This window comes from Caretta caretta, chromosome 9, assembly GCF_965140235.1.
Source record: "Caretta caretta isolate rCarCar2 chromosome 9, rCarCar1.hap1, whole genome shotgun sequence".
NCBI lineage: Eukaryota > Metazoa > Chordata > Testudines > Cheloniidae > Caretta > Caretta caretta.
In genome coordinates this window covers 75,214,966-75,231,497 of record NC_134214.1, presented here as the reverse complement: position 1 = coordinate 75,231,497, position 16,532 = coordinate 75,214,966, and positions in this window count along the sequence as shown.

Genomic DNA, 16,532 nt, shown 5'->3' with positions numbered 1-16,532 from the left:
GACTACAAAACACACACACACACACACACAGTTTTAAGATTAAATATATGTAATGATAATAATAATATTAATAAAAAAGCAAATATTTTCAAAAGACCTTTCATATTCCTCCTGTAGTTGCATCCTCTGTTTTATGTTGTGGGCAAAAGAAGTTTTACATCATATTTGTTTGCACACTGGATATGATGTATTTATTCCCAGTGAACATATTCTCAATCAGAATGGGACCAATTCTTAGTTGATGTAAACTAGCCTAGCTCCATTGAAGACAAAGGTGCTATGCAGATTTACATTAGCTGAGAATCTGGCCCAATTAATTCATTGCATACATACCCCAAAACAATAGCCAAGAACCAATACATAGAACACCTGATTTATGTGTGAATAAAAAGGTTAAAATTGTAGAGAAAAAATACACAAAGAATGGGAGGCCTTTAATAAGTTTGCAAATAATAGGCCAAATTCTGGCTGCCAGTTATGCACAAGCACATGCCAGAAAAAAATGTTGCAGGGGGAGAGGTAGGAACAGCAGTTTCTGGTTCCCACAACCTTGCTCTATAAGCTCTTCACAACAGGAGCTCTGCAACAACAGTCCAGTGCAGGGCCTCGGGATCAAGAGGCCTGGTCCATATATTTGTGTACATCCGCTTCCTGGCAGTAACAATTATAAAAAACCCCACGCAGACTATTCCTGTCACTAGCAGGGAGGTTGTGTGTTGGGCCGCTGCCAGCCAGAACATGGGAGTACATTAAATGCTTAACAGTGTTAAAATGGGTGCGATACCAGAATTTGGCCATGAAGCAGCTCAGTTTTAGAAATTTCAAACTCAAATCTGTAAAAGAAACTTCAAGAAATCTTCAAATTCCCCTGTGAGCAGAAACCTTTATAGGATCTTGCTCAGAGAATTGAAATGTTGAAACTAGAATATTAATATCTGACTAAAATCACCTGAATAAAAACCATCCTACACACCACTTGCTAAAGTGTATTGTGTAATAGTGTGTCAAACACTGGTCACCACAAAAAAGCCAACATTTACCAACTGTTATCACAAAGAATTAGAAATATCCCTAATATCTTATTTACCACAAATTAGTGGCTTCTTACTGATGACCTCTGTATATGCATTAATGGTACTATTCAGAGTGCATGACCTGTAGATTGGAGTTCAGCTTGCATCATTACCATACCAGTATAATCAGAAGGTAAATTCTATCTTTATATGACTATAGATAACTTCAGACATAATACAAAGTAATTCTAACATCTTTTCTCGGATCTTTTTCTTAGAACAGAGTAGACTAAACTTCAAGGGCCAGATCTTCAGCTGGTGTACATAAGCATCACTCCCTTCTAATCAAAGACACTGATTTCCACCAGGTGAGGGGCTGGCCCCATTTATTGTTCATAATCCAATAAGAATCCATTGGCATATAAACCAATATTCTACATATTTATTATCTGTAGTGATCCACTGTATCACCTGCTGTTCTTTGTATAGAGCCTTTTCCACCTAATGTTTATGCACAGTTGGACAAGGTTCCTGGAACACAGCAACTATTGCAGGGCTTTCATTCAAACATAGTTCTGTGGACTTTCAATGCCGAAGAAATCAACAGAACCTTTCATTATAATTACTGTGCAAATAATTTTAAAACAGGATTAACCATCTGACTTTCTAAACAAAATATAATCAGCATGCTACAAATCTGAATATACAAAATATATACCACCACGATCACAGGTCAGTCGCTGGTAGAGGCTAGTATTCTCCACTACAAAATTGCTGCAAACATTTGTACTTTAAGAAAATAAGTGAAGGATAGAATTGGAACAGAGGTAAAATGGGATTTCAGAGTAGCCAGGGATTAGGTATTACCTGTTCGGTAAAACATTTGTGCTTTAAATGAAAGTAACAAAGTGCAAATATATTTAAAAACAAAAACAAATAGGCTTCTTACAGAAACTCATCACTGGTAACAAGAGTAACACAATCTTTCACACCCAGTGAAATCCTGCCCTGTAAAATACATATTTTCCCTTCTCTCCTGTCACCACAATCCCAAAACGTATTCCCCAAAGATGAAGTAATTGGACCTACTGATGGGAGCTCTGCAGGACTTGGGGAATAGAATCTACTTCCCCTAAAGCTAATCAAAAACTGGCAAAAAATAGTTGAGAGAAAAAATTCTGATAAATTCTTGCCCTTTTTCCATCAAAATTTCAAAAATTTGTAACATTTTGATTAACTCTTTCTTTCCCTACTCAAGGCAAGCTGTGGGATGAAATGTGGCCAGTCTACAGCTGTACTCTTCCATGCTGATGGAAGAGGTTAGGGCCACTGGATTTCTATAAGCATGGATCTGCCTGCATTCCAGAATCTCCTTACATTAGCCTATTTAACAATGGCCGGGGGACCGAGAGAGAGAAAGTAGTAGAGCTAAGAGGGAAAATGACAAGGTGAGAAAGAGGACAGACCCATGTACAACTTGTTTTTTGCTCTGTGTAGACTAGAAAAGGCTCCCAAATTCAGTAGAACTCCTCAATGTACATGTACTGTAAAGTCAGCCATACAATAGACCATCCATGAAAGCTGCAGTCCATTCTGATAACAAATGAGTGATCTCCTTAGAATGTTTAAAGATTGCTTTCATGCGAATATTTTTAGTTAATTTTCTTGCATTTTGAGACACCCTCCCACCCCACACATTCAAATTATTTATATCCCCAAGTACACAGAGTGGTGATGGGTCAGAGCCCACCTTATAGGATTTATTATATTTAATCAAAGGTCATTCTTCAGAAGTCAGCTACTGTGGAGCACAATCAAAACAAAGCCACAGCAGCTAGGGTGTGTCAAAATAGCACCAGGACAACTCAGAATCCTTAATGCTCAATCTACAAAATCTCTCTGGTGTCCAATAGAATTTATTCATAATCTTAAAACAGTCTAGAGATGTTACGCTAAAACTGACTGATTTGTAATTTGCAGCATTGCTGTAGCTGTGTCAGTCCCAGGATATTAGAGAAACAAGGCAGGTGAGGTGATCTCTTCTATTGAACCAACTTCTATTAGTGAGAGAGACAAGCTTTCGAACTTATACAGAGCTTGAAAGCTTGTTTATCTCACTAACAGAAGTTGGTCCAGTAAAAAATATTACCTCACCTACCTTGTCTTGTAATTTGTTTTCCATAATTTTCCCCACTCCATTTCCTTGTATGAGAAATTGAATTCTTGTTCCTAATTAATATTCACACTATGGAGAGGTTTAACATCTAAGTATCACAAATATGAAGATGCTAAGGTATGTAAAAAAAAATGGATTTTAGCCCTAGTTCCAGATTAGTTCCCCTAGGTACTGTAGGAGAAGTCAACAGAAGATCCTTTACACATAATTACATTAATTCAGATCTGGTCCCCTCTTCAGCACTAAGCTTTGATTTATTTTGAAATTTCTCTAAGCATATAATATTCTACTCTGAACTAAATAAGAGATGTTAAATATTCCTCTCCTCAGTCAGGAATGTTGTTCCTACTATTTGAAATGGAGATCAAAACATTTACTATTTAACAGATGAACTTTGAATGCTTTCCAGACCAGTTTACGAGACATGGGTTAATTAATAAGAGGTCACATAATAGGCCAAATCCTGAAGTCCCTTATTCGGGCAAAATTCTCACTGAAGTCAAGGGGAGAGTCCCCTGACTAAAGAATACTGGATTGGGCCCTACATTTCTCTGAAGCACAAGTCATGCTAAGGGGTATTTTATCTGTAGTTTCAAAAACTGTCTCTCTTCTTTATTGACATAGCCTAACTGCATATGTGTGTGCATCAAGCTGACATATATATGTACTATATAGTTTACTAAAAATAAACTCAAAAGAGTATTATGCTCAGAATAAATGCTTTCAAAAATCAATTCTAGACTGACAAATAAGTTAACTAGTTATGACTTTGTAATTGCACAGTAAACACTCCTTTAGGAAACAATGGATATGTTTTATGTTTCAAAAATAATTTGAAATAGTACAGCATATAAAATGGTACAACATGGCAATAGTTAGGGAAGTTTGTGTATAATTGCAAAAAGGGTTAAATATAGGACTTATTCAGTTTCTTTTGGATGCTAAAATGTTAAAATGTATTAACAAAAGAATATATGCAGTACACAACACACCCTTACTATAGCAATCACTTGCAATTTCACTAAGCATGGTTAAGTTGATAATATTCTAATCATATAACCAATTTCCTATCTGACCGCTTTGCATTCTTAAAACTGGCAGTTTAATGTCAAGGTATACAATGGCCAAGAAAGAAGAGGTGAGAAATGTAGTTATCTGAACATAAAAAGAAATTCCAAACTAATTGAAAAATTGAACGGAAGAATGACAACTTAGACTTTTTACACTATATTCCTGAGGATGAAATGCATATTTTATGACAAAAGATTAGAGTGCTTTGTAACATTATTTTTCATTCTTAGTGGTGTCAACAGTGTACTCTAACCCTAGAGCCTTCAGATAAGTCATAGTTTGATTGACCATATAAATGCATTATCCAGTCATTACATTCAGTTTTACTTTTGTGAAAAAAACTCCATAGTGATATTCCACATGGAGCTAAACTCTATTTTATTTGTAGCCCACCATATCTCAGTTCTGGGAAATCCATAAATTCATTTGTCAAAGGCAAAAATATGTACACAAAATTCTCTCCAAATCTTTTGAAAGGTTTTGCTCAAACCCTTGACATAGCGTTTTACTCTAAACAACTTTCTAGGCAACCTTGCGATTCTCCATCTATGAAAATACACAGTTTCCCCTCCATGAAACTAGAACTGAGAGAAAGGAAATTATTAAGCATTCTAGTGGGTTTTTTCCAACAAAAACTAAGATAGAGGTCAATGAATAAGTGTGTGCAGGCTGGAACTTAAATCCTCTGGGGTGACTGTAGGCTAATTAATAATTAATGCCAGAGACATGGTGTTTGAAATGCAGATGTGATAACTGGAGGCCTGGCAAAGCTGTTCAGAGGAAGCAGATTTGGATGCTGTAGGGAATAGGCCCTCCCTTGCCGGCTGGCTCTGAAAGCAGACCTGGGTGCAAAGCAGGGCCTATGGTTTACATTATATTCCCCTCAGCTGTTAATTACCTGAACCTACTTTGAAGTTCTTCTCTTTTTATCCTCTGCATGAAAAGAGATTGGTTCAGCAGAGGGATTTGAAAAAATGATCAAATACATTGGGGGGGGGGAGAGAACTTCAGATATAAAAAAGATAAGGAAGAAAAACACACAGTGAAACATACAAGAACATATGAGGAAGTGCATGAGTGTGGTTCAATATTTTAAGCAACTTACGCTGCTCTAAGTTATTGTAATGCAACTGGTATTAAGTTAATCAAGACTAGATGTTTTTCTACAAGATCTTCTCTAGGAATTATTTTGGGGAAGTTCTGTGGTCTGTGTTATACAGGAGGCCAGACTAGAGGGTCACAATGGTCCTTTCTGCCCTTGGAATCTATGAATCTCTGCACTTTTTATGAATAGATTTGTTAAAAAGAATTCCACACTGTATGTGTATAGTTTACAGTAATTATTTGATGAGAGTACCATGGGTAATTTTCTATGCTGTTTTTAATTTAATAAAGTCATTTAAACCTCCTTGTGTTTGGGGCTATTTAATGAGGTGTGCAACATTAATAGAATCACCAATGAGGTATTACTACAAGAATTAAGGTTTTGTGAAAATCATTCATTCTGGTGGAAGAGATAGATAAGGACAGTACTTCATGTCTATGTGGGAACTGCAGATAAATGTAAAATTGTCAAAAACCAACTGGAAGGGGATTTAATGACAGATGACTAATAGTTTAATGCTATAAAGGGCAGTCAGGTTTGGTTTTAGGACTACAGGTAATTTCTGATTTGTTTAAACTAAGTAACAATGAGTTATCCGGAGTTTGGACACCAGCATACCCCAAAGGAGTGTGCCCCCCCCCCCCACGTGAGAAGTTGTTTTCTTTTTCACTTTTACCATACATCTACCCTTGCTACTTGAGGTCAAGTGTTTCCCCGAGTCCCATCAGCTACACACACACACAAGCAGTGTTCGTTTGTGGCGCATATGGAGCATTCATGAAATATCTAATTTCCAAAAGGGATTGGTATCTCTGTGTCTTTCTGACAGTGTAATGGAACTGATCCTCCCACCAAAGGAAAATATGTACCTACATTGAAATCGACACCTCTAGCTGCGGAGTCATGTGAATAAGTGACATCAATTGCACACAGGCAGCAGTCAGGTGATAATCATGCAGCTCAGAAGCGCTGTGTGTCGCTTCAAGCCACCTCTCCTCGTTGATTGTTTTTATTGTGGTGGGGCTTGGGAGGAAGGGGGTTCGAGTCACATTTTGAACCCCCGCTCCCAAGTCTGATCCGGATGATGTCAGGCCACCATGGGAACGCGGTTATAATCCGCACCCTGAAGTCAAAGCCAGTAGTGCGAAAAGAATGACTAGTGCACAGGCCGCTAGAGAAGCGAGACTGGGCAGGGGGGGGAATCAGTTCTGCTGCTCTGGGAAAATCTCAAGCCTGGGAGGCATCCATAGGCTGGAATAGGCGCCTCTTGGGGGTGAGGAGGCTTTTTCTTTCATGGGAAAGCCCCCCCCCCCCCCGTAAGATCACTGACACTTGCACTATGATCTAGTTTAAAACAAAAAATACAAAGAAGTAACATTGAGGTTGTGACACAGGAGCAAGACAACGCAATGGTGAGACTCTGCTCTCGGAGTTTCACCGGTGTAAATTCGGAGCAACTCCATGGACTCCAGCGGAGCCAGTCCGGAGTTAGACCGGTGTAAAGAGTAAAATGTGGCTCCCTTTGTTCCTGGTACTGTGGGATACCGTATGGTGGGGTGCATCCCTGTGATACTAGGCACAATCAAAGAAAGTATCAGTGTTAACTTTGAAGAACCTGCGCTTGTTAGTCTGTTGAGTCAATCAGCGTGTTGATTTCCTTTGTTTTTCATGGGCATTTTAAAGGGAAAGAAATCCCAGAAATGAAAGTCAAACTGACACAGAGTCAAAGATGACAGACTCTCGGCACCTAAACCAGTTAAATAATGCTACTGGAAGTATCACCCAGTAATAGGCTATGGTGCGAAGAGACCATTTTTAAAACGTAGCTGGTAAGAACCCTCAGGAAACCGTGCCTATGCACAGAAGCCATTTTCCGAAATGTAACAAGTTGGCTCTTAAATGTGGGGTGCAAAGTACTAAAAGATCATCCCATAACGGGGGTCGATCCCTTCCCAAATGTCCTTTATGAATGAAGCTATTTCAGAAGGGCCCCGTAGTAGTGACATTCGGGGGTGGGGGGTTGGTAACGCTCGGGACTTGAAAGTGGACAAAGTCATTTATTTTTATGAAAAGCTACAGTGGGCGGGCGGTTGAGCTGAGTTTTACCAAAGCTTTAGCCAGCAGAAAATTTGCATGACTCAGTTATAACCCCCTAACAAGGGGTTAATGATGGATGAAGTCCTCCGGTCTTAATATTGTTTGGCAAACAGGTACCACAAAGCCGGAGCAATATTCTTCTGTAAAGATGATGTGGGAGGGGAAAACATCCCCCCCACCATTTTTTTTAAGCAAAGACACATTGTTCCCCTTCCTCCCGCCTCCCCCCCAGCAACCGCTCCAGATAGTGGAGAAGATGAGGGGCTGTAAAAAGGAGACTAGTTACTTGGTATCTCTTTACACACTACACCGTCTAACGTACACAGCCCCTTAAAAAAGAAAGGAAAAAATGAAATTAAAAAAACCGTTGAAAAAGTTTTCAGTACAGTGTGATGAAGCCATCTTGCATGAACTCGGGGGTTGACGGTATTTAAAAATTCATTTGAAAAGGTCTCTCTTCAAGGCACAGATATTTTATATGTAAGCCTACCACCTTGGGATCTTTACCCAGCTTCTCGTCATACTAATTTGGAAAGACGATGTACCCCACTGTCAAGTCAGCCTCGTTGGAAATCAAGTATTTTGTTACTCTTTACACTTCTCAAGACTAAACTTTCATTACGATAGTCAAGAAACAAACAACTGTACAGGAGCATACACCTGCATAATTCTCTGGCTCCTTTGTGACAATAATTTGCAGTGTTGCTGGGTTCTCTAGTTCTAGGGGCATGTTGTTTACTTACAGCTAAATAAAGCCGAATATGAAGTTGAGTCTTTCTTGGTAAAGGATCTTAGCCGATATGTGGTTTTCTATTGGTGCTGCGTGGGGCGTGTGCTAAGCAAGACAGCGCAAGGCGCAGGCAGACTTGGGTGCCCTTTGCCTGAAAAGGGAAGAGCATTGCATTGAACGAGGATTTTAATGAAATCATAACATTAAACAGTTTTATATTAAATCGGGCTAATTTTCTAGGTGAAGGCTGTGAAGTGAATGTGAGGAAGCATTAAAAGGGAATTGAATTTGCATTCCTTATGCTAGAGGCACATGTTTACATGACCTTTAAAACAGAATTAAAGCTGTATCATCAGCAGCTGTAGGCAATTCACATTACTAAGGCAATCAAATAGAAGGCTAAACTAACTATAAAACATAAATTAAACTGATAGAGAATCATCCTAATTCACTAGGTTTACTTGCAATTTACTTACCTACTACTAGTAATTTCTAAACAGTTTGCAAAGGGAGCAATCCGAAATACTTGAACGTTGATCTTTAAATGTAGTGTCCAAGTGTAGGAGCAGGCTAGAAACTATGGATTTAGAAGCGCTTTCTCCTCTGTGACAACCTGGTAAGGCACAGGTTTGTATGGAATTTCACACCGCTTCCTGGGGACGTTTGCAAAACTTATAAATAATGACCTGCAAAAGTAATCCTAAAAAAACCTGACACCAACAGACTGGTACCTCACCTAATGCGGACAGCAGAGATGATGCTGGTTTCCTATTCGAATAACTCTTAGATGAATACGGGATCTGATTTGCAGATGAATATCTAAGGCCTATAAAACTGTTCCTGGAGTTTCTCCATCTATAAATCCCAAACTTTATTAGATGGTCTCCAAACCTCCAAGTGAGCCTCCTTCTCGCTAAGATTTGTTTAATATACGCAGTTTATTTTCTAAAATATGAAATAATTCAGTGTGCAATAAGGGTCAGACAGCTTTGTCCCCCTCTTGCTCCCCCCACCGCCAGTGACATTCTTTAAAATGTCTGAAGCCCAATAAAAACAAAATCGATAACGCCAGTAATTTCATTAAAAGTTTGCCGAGTGCATTTTCTGTTCTTCCCGGTTTTCATTCCCAGGCACAGAAAAGACTAACCGCCTTACAGCCCCAAATTCGCGCTGAGGTTACTTGAAGGGGCGGGGGGAGGGGGCATTCCTGAAAGGGTCCCACGGAACTGGGTTTTTCTTCTTCATATTTTTGGGGGGCAGGGGAGAGAAACAGTTGGTACCAATTGTTTCCAATGTGCCAGTGGGTTCGATCCAATTAGCAAATAAGCTGGGCTATATTTCATAAGGGGTAATCATTCCTTGAGAGAAAGGCCTCTGAAGATCCAATTCCCACCTATGATGTTGACAAAGGGTCTTATCTCCAGTGTGTATTCGCCTACTTACATTCTTCTGTTCCATTCAGGGATTTAGACATTTTTATTTTTAACATAAGGAACAATACCACTTACAAACCTGTAACCTCAGCAAGCAAGAGATTGAATTTTTCCACCTCATATCTAGTCATCCTTCTGCATTTTTATTTGCCCTTTGGCTCATAACTTATTATTCAAACTGCTTTGCATTTGCTCGGATGAATTTGTTTCCAAATGATTATTAAATCTAACTTTCCCTTGCTAAGTGTATTATAGAGAATTGTAGAAATGCACTTGGCCTACATGTTATATGCTATATACACATATATTCACCCCATATGTGCACACGCTGATCGATTAGCTAGATGGAGAGATAGTGAAAAGCAAGACTAGAGAGATCAATATGCCCATCTCTCTATCCCCTATGTATAGGAGCGTTCTATATATCTCAGCTCTCTGATTCTCATTTTAAAGGGAGAGCAATGAAATCTTGATTGGATTTAATCGGAGTTCAGTGGCAAATAAAAATCCAGAGGCTGTAACAGAAACTGGAAATCTGGAAAGAAAAGTCTCTCTCCAGTTGGTTGAAGTCTTGCTAGATTTGCATTTCAGGGCATCATCTTGCGCGATTAAAATCGCAAACAAGTTCTGTTTGCAGCGGCGCGGGGTTTTTATTGGGGGCCTTTGTTGCTCAAGGAAAGAAAATTGCTCCTTTCATGAAGATTAGGTGGGTTAAACTCAAAGGCTGGACACTGCTGCCCTTGACAGCACCAGGATTAACTCGTTCGTGGCCGCAGGCTCCGTGGGAAATGCGGGCGCGTCACGCCGAGGGCTTCTCCCATTCCCAGCAGCGTTCGCGGGAGGCGGCTGCTGCCCTTCCCCGCCCGGCTGCACAGAGAGGGGCAGCGCTGGGCCACTGGGGCCGGAGGAGCGGCGGCTCTCGGGGCAGCGGGACGGCGAGGAGCCCTCCACAGAAAGGCGGCTCCCTGTCGGGGAGGCAGCAGCGTGCCGGGGAAACGGGGACCCGCCCCGGCCGCTCCCGCAGGCTGGGCTGGTGCAAGGAAGCGCAGCCAGCGCCTGGCTTGCGCTACTGCAACGAGGCGCTGCAGGCACCAGGCGCGACCCTGAGCAAGTGACCCCCGGCCCCTCCCCCCAACATCGACACTGCCCTTCGCCCAGTAGTTGCACCAGAAGCCTAGAAGTTTCATCCTTCTTTTGCCCCCACGCACTGCTCGCCAGCTCGCCCCTTGTGGGGTTTGCAAAGGACCCCGTTATAAACCGGAATCCAACTAAGGAATGAGCCCCAATTACCCGAGCCCCCTTCCTACACAACAGGTTGTGAGTGCCTGGCCCTCCGGAAACAGACACAGCTCGCCGTGGACTTCCCTGCTACGCTCTTATTTGTCCCTTGTATGAAATCTTTGTTTTGGTTCTGCAGCCTCCTGTCTCTCCACCGATTCATTGCAATGGGTCTTGCTACAGGCAGGTTTATGCTGTTCCCTGCACACCCCAAACACGTGAACGGACAGCCACTGACACAAGCAACAAACAAGGTTGCTACAAAACATGCAGCTGCGTAGGACAGGTCTAAAACATTCAGCTGCATAGGAAATGTCTAAGATGACCAAGCAATGTCTCACCCCTCTACACTTGTTTTAAAAATACACATCTTGTGGATGCAGTTTAGATAAAAATACCTTTTAGGTACTGAATATGGTCTGAAGGTTCAATTCTCATATCGGGATTGATTGCGCCAATGTACGTGGAACAGTGAATAAACTTCCTGTTGGACCATTTAACATTTCCTCTTCCAGAAAAAAAAATCAACTGGACAATAAATACATGTTATCCTCAGAATGACGAAGTACTTCCAAAGGGCAAGAGACACAGAGGTCTCTGGATCATCAGTACCACTGAATCATGCGCACGCGGAGTGATAAAGCTGGAGAAATGCACAGTCAAAAAAAAATCAAACTGACATTATTCGGCGAGCTAATAAACACCAATACAGGTATTTGTCATCCGAGGAAGAGAGCTATTTGTCTTCGATGTCCCATTAGTCAACAACAGAGGTTAAATAGTGTACCATTTAGTGCATTTTCAGATCCAATCCATTTTGTTGTAAGCATTCCTGAACAGAAATCGGTACATAAAGGAAACGAATTTTAATTATTGTTAAAATATGCACAACACGGCTTTTGATTTTGAGACTGAATTAGTTTCTGTTTCCTTAAATGTATATGGTAATTATTGCCTACACATTTACACTGCTAAGAAAAGATCGATCCTGATGACTTGCATAGGTTTGGAAGATGTGTGAACACACGTTAAAAAAATCTCAGAATCTGAGTGAAGTATGAAATCATCACAGAGAGAGAGAGAGAGAAAGATTCGAATTATCACAGTATAAGAAAAGTGCAAACGAAAAGGGGAAGGGGACTGCAATTGTGTGCAGCTCTGTGTGACCTTAAAAAATCTCTACGCGATTCTTTACGTGACCTTAAAAACGGGTGCTGAGTTAAATAACCGATTTACAGACGTCTGAGAAACTGATCCGCCCACTTCAAAATACTGCGTGCCGGAACCTCGCAAACATTTTAGGACTTCAGCCCGAAAAATCTGGGTCTTTTTTCCACCACCCGTATTTCTGGATTAAGAACAACAAACCCGACGTTCAAATGCTCTGATTTTAATAAAAGGCAAGGCAGGATCTATTGTCAAAATTTGCACTCGAGAGAGATTCTCCAGAATATTTTCTATCTAAATGGCAAATTAATCAAATGTTAACTACAATACCCGCTACAAATTAACTTAAAGCCAAAAATCACAGTGACCTTCACAGGACGTGATGGTGCACAAATTAACACGTTTTCTTTTTGCCGGCAAGTACATTTTTCAGACGTTAACAATGGACCTGTGAAAATAACAGGTGACTCGAGCAGAGCGGCGAGGAGTCGCATGAAACCGATTTGGAGAATGCAGCCGTTAGAATACAAATGTTATTTACCTTGTGCTTTTCTCTGCGAGTGAGTTGCTTTATTGTCCCTCCCCATCCTCTGTCCATAATGCAGAACCAACCCCCACCACAACAATGCTCCGTCAGTGCTGGGGCTATTACTGAAGGGCTCGTGTTCTTGGAGATTTCGGGCGGCGGGGGGGGGGGGGAGGGGAGGGTTGCATTAAAACTTACATTAGGAATATTTTAATTTGCAGTGTCTGTCCTTCGCCTGGCTGTGGTGCTGAGATCGCACTATGCTGTGCCTCCCTCCCAGCATAGCATTTACTCACGTTCGAGAACAGCCAACAGAGACCCAAAAAGGGAACTAATTGGGCTTGTGTCGATATCGGCTAATTTCTGGTAATACTCTGTAAATTCTCCTTTTCCTCCTTACCTTCCCCCATGCAGGCAGGGTTGTTAGAACGCTAACTCGGGCGGTACAGTAGCCTGTTTTCCGCTATCCATCTGGTGAGCGGGGGTTCAACACGAGCCTCAGTGTACACAATTAAAAAACTTCACTCCTGCTTTAAGAAACAGTTAACTTGTCCCTCCCATGCCCCAGGCCCCGTTATGACTGATTCTGTCTTGAAATGTCAACTTGTTCCCACCAAGTCCAACCTAACTCAAACGGTCTCTAAAGTGAACTTGTGTTGAAGGTGAAGTTTTCAATGTAGGGGTCACGACACTGAGGCACAGCTTACCGCCTGGAGCTTCATGCTGTATTAAACACAATCACAACGAACCCCCTCCTCGACCACTTTTCCCCCTGCAGTTGAATAATGGCAACATCTCTAAAATATAATCAAATCAAATCTTGCAAGGATAATAAACCCAGACTCAATACTCCTTGGATAGCTCCTGTCAGCGAATTATACTATGTACGTGTGTCTATAGACATAGCTATAACACACACACACACACACGTTGTTTTACAGTAACAGCTTCTTAAAGGGAAACCTGTGTTTCCTGCCTTTAGCGAGCCATTCCTCTCCTATAACAGAGGTGCCCACGACAAGCTTTATTGCAAGTGCCCACAAGAACAAGGAGTTGCAAATCCGCTCGCCCTGCAGACTTTGATTTAACGCCTTGTTGGCTGGTACCGCCGTCAGTCCAATAACCACCAGAAGGAAAGTTTGAGCCATGTACAGAGGTGACCTGAGAAACTCAACTGTCCTGCCTTTTACTTTGGAAAGTGTGTGGACTCGACACAATTACAGCTCCTCTACTTCAATGGTGGTTTCTCTCTATAGCGACTTCTAGCTTCCCAAAGACGGCAGGCTCCTTGAGCTATTGTTATTCATAGCAGAGATTTAGCAGAAATATATATATATTAAATCTAGTTATTTGTTGGGTAAACATGGATCTTTCGAGTGCAAAGGCATCTAGAGCCAAACAGCTGAAGAGCGGAGTCCAGACCCAGAAACTTTTATTACTTTAATGGGTCTCAGTCTATGAAAAATAAGTTACAAATTCTTGCAACAGTAGCTTTGCATGTACTTATTTTTCTCCCATGTCCAGACGGGGTCGTCTATTGAATAAGGCTCTTTTATTCTGCATGGGACAGGGGATTTGTGGCCATGGTCCCCCTTTTATTCCTCTCTCTATGGAAACCCAGATCATGGGGAGAAATATGCGAGGCTGAATAAAGAAAAGCAGCAGAAAGGACCGCTTGAGAGCGGCATCTGTTACACTTGGGAAGTTAGACTGACAGGAAAGAGCTAAAGAAACCCTCTCCAGCAGATTAGTTAGAACAGCAAGAAGATTTAACTATATGCAGATAAAAAGACTTTAAAATAAAGCATATTCTCGTATAGACGAGATCAGACTCTACCAGGAGCTCACCTTTATGGCGCTGGCTTCTGGCTTGGTTACATTTTTAAAAATATTAAAATCTGATATTCAGGGTTTTATTTCCCCGTTAAAGGCTCTACTTCAATTAAACGGCTGATGTGAACATTCATTTTCAAGAACAGAGGGGACTGGAAAAAATATTTTAGACTCTAGAGTGCAAATTAACTTTAAATAATTTAGTTACATTTATAATACAGTAGTAGTTCTCTCCTCCCCGCCCACCCGGCATCAGGCAGCGGTAATATTTATGTTAAAAGTCTTGTCTGATCTATTTTCATATCTTTCCATACATATGATCAACCGCAGTCTGACCGGCTGGAGTCTGACTAGGAATTTTGCCGTCAGAAATGTCGCTTTGAAACGGGCAAAGGGGCTATCGCTCTCTTTTGCAGAGACATTTTTCATCTTCTGACCTCTCAACTGACCCTTCACAACACGCTTTCCAACGACTTTCCAAGCGAGCCGCCTCCCCTGCACCTGAAAAGTTTCCCGAAGTTCGATTTTAGAGGCAGCCACCAACAAATACTGCAACTCTCAAAGAGGGCAGGGACCCCACCTCGCTGCAAAAGTGGCCTCGAAATAAATAAATGCAATACAATAAACGTTTAGGTTAAAAGCGGCGAAAAAACCCTGAAAATGGAGCACCATCCATACAAGAATGGCATTGCCCTTTATGGAAAAGCACATTCCTAATTCGGTAGAAAACACAGAGGAAATGAGCATCTTTCTCCATAACTTATTTTTCAGAAATATCGAAATCTATTTCAAACAACTTACCACAGGCATCTTTTTAGAAATTACATTCAAATTTACAAATATCAGATGTGCAGGTTTAGGCTTCAATGAGAAATTATTATTAATTATTATTATTATTATAATGAGGAAACGGATGCTGCTTACCTATAAAGGAATCAGAGGAAAGCTCACCTTGTTTATATACAGAGATATATAGATACATATATTCATTTTCTTGAATTTTCTCCAGATCTGTCTTCTCAGAGAAACTAATGCCTTAATGACTTTCTGGTAGCTGCAAGCCTTCTTTTATTTCTGCTAAATATATGAAAATGTATGCAAATTTAAATCAAGCTTAACCTAGGAGCTCTTGCAATATATTTAATGGAATTTCAAACCAATAAGGGAACTCTGATGCAGTCTTCTGTAAGTGCAAATATAATTACGCAGCTAGGTTACCTCCAAAATTATGCAAGGAAAGGTCATTTTTTAACTTCAGAGATTTTCTAAGGTATTAGGTGTTTAATTTTCTCTGCTTGAGCACTACAACAAATCTGAAATACTCAGATTTGTCTAACGCTACTCCTTAGCAGACCATTTGAAAGAGGAAGCATGAAACACAATGTCTTCCTCCAACCTAACTTACAGATGATTTGAAATTGAACTTGAGAGAAAATTTAGCATTTCCCATTCTCTCTCACACACTCATTGTTTTGCCTGGTCACCAAAATATATTTCCCTTTTCTTACTTGCACCGAGCAACATAAAATTCATATACCTACGACAGTGTTTAGTGAAGATACACCTCATTAATTTCTTTTTCTATTTCAAACTTTGATGGAGAAGAGAAATCATTATAATTTATTTAAACAAATATTGGAAAGCACCTTTTTATTTCCTAAATGGGCAAAACGTATCCCAGTGAACTAAATTATCCGGAAAGAGGAAATATATTGTACATATTTTGGAGCCTTGCAGAAGTGTGTCGCCCAGAAGGAGTGCTTAGTGGCTGTGGGATTTAGAAGTTGTCGAACTGCTGATATGAAATGACATGTAATAGGCATAAAAGCAAGGACCCCAATTGACCAGACGATCGGGGAGAATAACTGAATGCTATTAATAGCTTGTAAGGTTTGTATTTAAATCAGGGAAGCGGTTGACTGTTGGTTAACAAACAACAAAATAAAAATTTAAATTCGTAATAAAGCTCTGCCCTCCAGGAAATATTCCCTTTAACCCGTTTTAAATCCTATTTTAGGGCAGGGTATATTCATTAATTTTCCTGATTATAGGATATGGACCTTAAATGTAAAGATTGAGACGTGGTGGCTTTTAGGTGTCGGG